Source organism: Neoarius graeffei, chromosome 18, assembly GCF_027579695.1.
Source record: "Neoarius graeffei isolate fNeoGra1 chromosome 18, fNeoGra1.pri, whole genome shotgun sequence".
NCBI lineage: Eukaryota > Metazoa > Chordata > Actinopteri > Siluriformes > Ariidae > Neoarius > Neoarius graeffei.
The window spans coordinates 2741063-2745674 of NC_083586.1; the positions used below are offsets into that span (position 1 = coordinate 2741063).

At 40.9% G+C, this 4612-nt stretch overlaps 1 non-coding gene across 1 annotated transcript; it reads right to left on the reverse strand.

Moving 5' to 3' along the window:
* Nucleotides 1-872: 872 nt before the first annotated feature.
* On the reverse strand, nt 873-946 carry trnai-aau (transfer RNA isoleucine (anticodon AAU)). The gene has a single exon. It is a non-coding gene; the product is annotated as a tRNA-Ile (tRNA).
* Between the last annotated feature and the right edge of the window lie 3666 nt (nt 947-4612).

Genomic DNA, 4612 nt, shown 5'->3' on the forward strand with positions numbered 1-4612 from the left:
GACCCTGCACCAGATAAGTGGTTACAGGTAATGGATTTATTTAATGTAACATAGCGTTTACGTTTGCTTATCATTCACAAATCCAAACCCTGGTCATTGTCTGGGGGGACAGTGAGTGTGGTGGATGGATGGAAAGCATAATTGGTTGTGCCCCTAGAACCAATTCAGAGTGATAACTGCCCATCAATGTTCAACTCACTTTGTTTGCTCACATGGCGTGATGGACCATCCATTGTACCCTCTGTTGCCACATTGGATTGTGTGGGCTGGGCTGGGCTGTGAACGAGCTCAAGTTCTGATCAGATCCTGTGCACTTTAAATGAAAAACACTTGAGTCAGTCCCCTCAGAATGAAATAGTGGTCAACTGGTGAATTCTCACTATGGACTTTCTGGAAAAGCAGTCAGCTAATGACTGTATTATTTAGTGGTGAATAAGAGAAGAGAAAATACAAAGAAAAAGACCATCTATCTGTCTATCATACCCTAACAATGGCTACTACCTTCCTGGATCCTTTGGTAATTGCTATGTTTTGGAGTGGTTTTGAGTGATTCAAGCAACTAAAGATACATTTTAGAGTTTATGAAATTAAAGTTACTTTCAAAATGAAGCACAATTAGATGAATTGAAAAAGGAGCACTGATTTTTAAGAGATTCATAAGTGCTTCTCTTTGAGGCAATCTCATGTGTGTATTTGAATTTCCTGCGTCCTGCAATCAGTTGAGTTACTGCATTTCAATGACACATTCAGATACAAGGAATCGATTGACATTTTGCGAAACAACCAGAGAATCTCTTGTTTTGGCAACATTTCCCTCAACAGAAAAAGGTTTCCCCTGCCCTGAAAACAACAGGACCTGTAAAGGAGGGAACTGGCCAGTACAGGGATTTAACCTGTAACCTTGGCATTATTAGCACCACACTCTAACCAACTGAGCTAACTGGCCAAGGGAAAAAAAAAAACGTCATGACTGCTGAAGTGCTTCAGAAAATATTGATGAGGCAGTGACTTTTCCTTGAACAGACATCTTTTCTCTTGATTATTGTTTTGAAGCCATCAGTTCGACCCACTCACATATTTACACAGGGGGATGAAAATCCCAACATCCAGTCTGAAAAACTTATTCTATCTACTGAGCAAAGTCAGCATGGATAGCTTTAACAATGTGAAAGAAGGATGCACACCTACTTCCCTTCTTCAACACGGTGGTCCAAAAGCCACCATGTGCTCTGAAGAACCATGTCTCGCCAACCTCAACCTAATTGCTCTCACTGAACAATAAAGCAACATCTGCTTCCTGAAACATGTGTCACAAGAAGGAGAAGCAGGCCAAGGATCCCATGTCAGGAAAATAGGTTGTTTTAAAAGACTGGAGCCTTGAAGATCACCTAGGAAAAGGCTTCTTCCTGTCCTAAAAACAACACATCCAATAAAGGATGGAAATGGCCGGTACAGGGATGCTTGGATGCTTTTATGGCTGAGGACTACAGTTTACTGGCTAACTTTCAGACTGCAGTTGTCATGAACAGTTTTGCACTCAAGTTTCCATCAATGAACAATTTATAACATCAAGAAAACAGACTCAATGTTAAAAATTGTATAATCACACTATCTGTTATCACCCAAATGAGCTTCTTCAAAAAAAGCTTCTGCTCACAGTCTGACCATGGGCTGTGACCAGCAACCAAAATCAAATCAGGTTGCAAGATCTGGAAAGGATTTAGGTGCAAAGTTGCACTTCATAAGTACAAACTGCCTTGGTATGAGCAGAGAAAATGCAATCATGATGAAATATTTCATGACTTCATCAGCAGATGACCATTTGCAGATGGATCTTTGACTTTCTGACAGGCAGACCCCAGGTGGGGATAATCGGTAGCCACACTTCCTCCTCACTGATCCTGAACACAGGTGCGCCACTGGGCTGTGTGCTCAGTCCCCTCATTAGACAGGTCATGACAGGGGATAATCAGAAAAAATTTGGGGTCAGAATTTTTATTGTTGATTATAGTTCTGTAAACAATCCAGAATTTATTTAAATTTGGGGACAGTCAAAATTTTCAATATGGCCGCCAAAATCCAAGATGGCCGATTTTCGCTAAAACTTCTCATTTTTTCAAACAACAATTTATATTTTGCCATATTTTAACAGGGTATGGGGGCCTTATATGATTCCTGAACATTTTATAATATTGTATAATAATTATTAGGCCTATAGCAAAACTTAGTCATCAAATTTGTAATTGTGGAAATAGTTTCACTTTCACTTTAGGGTGAGCATGTGAGCATAGGGTGAGCAATGATAACAACATCTTTAATTAAGTTCAATGACATGGACAGTCTGGGTCCTATAATGTTAGATAGCCTACCTGTGACAATTACGGCGTGAAGTGGACTTAAAGACGTTGCACAGTTTGCTATATATTGTCTAGTAAGGGCGAATTCGAAACTTTCCTCTAAGATATGCAATAGCAAGCATGTGCTACTCAACCACATGATAGTGATTTAAAAGGTAAGAAAGTATTATTAACATTGTATATGCCCAGATCTAGGTGGGGTTAGCTACCTGGGGGACCCTGGTCTGGAAATTTTTCATTTTCAGGCCTGTTCTCTTAGAGTTCTTTGTAGGCCTATAAATAGGCTTGTACACATAGGTGTATATGTCTCTGTAGCCGCTTTATCCTTCTACAGGGTCGCAGGCAAGCTGGAGCCTATCCCAGCTGACTACGGGCGAAAGGCGGGGTACACCCTGGACAAGTCGCCAGGTCATCACAGGGCTGACACATAGACACAGACAACCATTCACACTCACATTCACACCTACGGTCAATTTAGAGTCACCAGTTAACCTAACCTGCATGTCTTTGGACTGTGGGGGAAACCGGAGCACCCGGAGGAAACCCACGCAGACACGGGGAGAACATGCAAACTCCACACAGAAAGGCCCTTGCCGGCCCCGGGGCTCGAACCCAGGACCTTCTTGCTGTGAGGCGACAGCGCTAACCACTACACCACCGTGCCGCCCAGGTGTATATGTATGAAGTTAAAATTATATTAATCTAATAAGGTAAACATTTTTATTACATACTGATTTGTAGGCCTATCAATATTGCATTTTTGAGAGGGTGCATTTTCCATGTTTCAGCAAAACAATGTTATCATCTGGACCATTTTTATCTCTGTCTCCTGAGGAGAAATGCTTACTCTGCAACTGTGAATTGTCTGGAAAGGATGTAAAACCTATTCAGCAGACTGGCTTTCAGACCCTAATAGAGACTGCAAAACTGTGGTCTGAATGTGATGAAGGAGTTTGCAAAGATGAGCCATACAGGTCGTTCCATGGGGCATTGCATAGGCTATCTAACATTATAGGGCCCAGACTGTCCATGTCATTGAACTTAATTAAAGATGTTGTTATCATTGCTCACCCTATGCTCACATGCTCACCCTAAAGTGAAAGTGAAACTATTTCCACAATTACAAATTTGATGACTAAGTTTTGCTATAGGCCTAATAATTATTATACAATATTATAAAATGTTCAGGAATCATATAAGGCCCCCATACCCTGTTAAAATATGGCAAAATATAAATTGTTGTTTGAAAAAATGAGAAGTTTTAGCGAAAATCGGCCATATTGGATTTTGGCGGCCATATTGAAAATTTTGACTGTCCCCAAATTTAAATAAATTCTGGATTGTTTACAGAACTATAATCAACAATAAAAATTCTGACCCCAAATTTTTTCTGATTATCCCCTGTCATGACCTGTCTACATGTACTCCTTGTTCGCCCACGACTGTACTGCTAAATACAGCGCCAACATCATCAACAAGTTTGCTGATGGCACAACCATCTTGGGCCTCCTTATAGACAACGATGAGATGGCATGCAGAGAGGAAGTGAAGGTGTTAGCCAGCTGGTGCCAGGACAACAACCTCTCTCTCAACATCAGTAAAACTAAGGAGATGATAGTGGACTACAGGAGACAGCAAGGGAGGACACACTAGCCCATCTAGTCGTAGACATTTTTAGGGTATCATTTGTGACAAAATCACAGACAGATGGTCTTCTTCTTTGTATCTTCTCTTATTCACCACGAATAAAAATAATAATAATAAAAAAGCCTCAAGACAAGGAATGACACTTTCAGCCTTGACTTTGCTCCATTTTTGGCAACCGGTCAGGGATTAATGCATTGGACCTGAAATGCACTGGGGTTCTTTCAGTGCACGTTGAAGCCTGCCTTCATGGTGTTAGCTGGTGGTGTCAACTGACCCTTTTATAGTGTTTGCCAATGAATTTCACCAAGGGTGTCATCTATTTCATTTTCATTACAGAACTTTGAAAATGAGAATGCTGTCAGATTTGTGGAAATCCCAGATTCACAAATGTGGTCCCAGAATATGTTCGGTGCAGTAGATTTGATACTATTTCCTCATCAAACGCATGCACTTCCCCCAGAACTGCTGGTAATTAGCAGAATAATAGAAGGAGGTGTGTTGGAAGAAGAGAAAATATAATAGAGGGCAGCACAAGTTGCTTGGAAACCATCCATGAAGGCAGAAAACCCTTTTGCCTTCTTACACTCACAGCTAATATACCCTCCCCA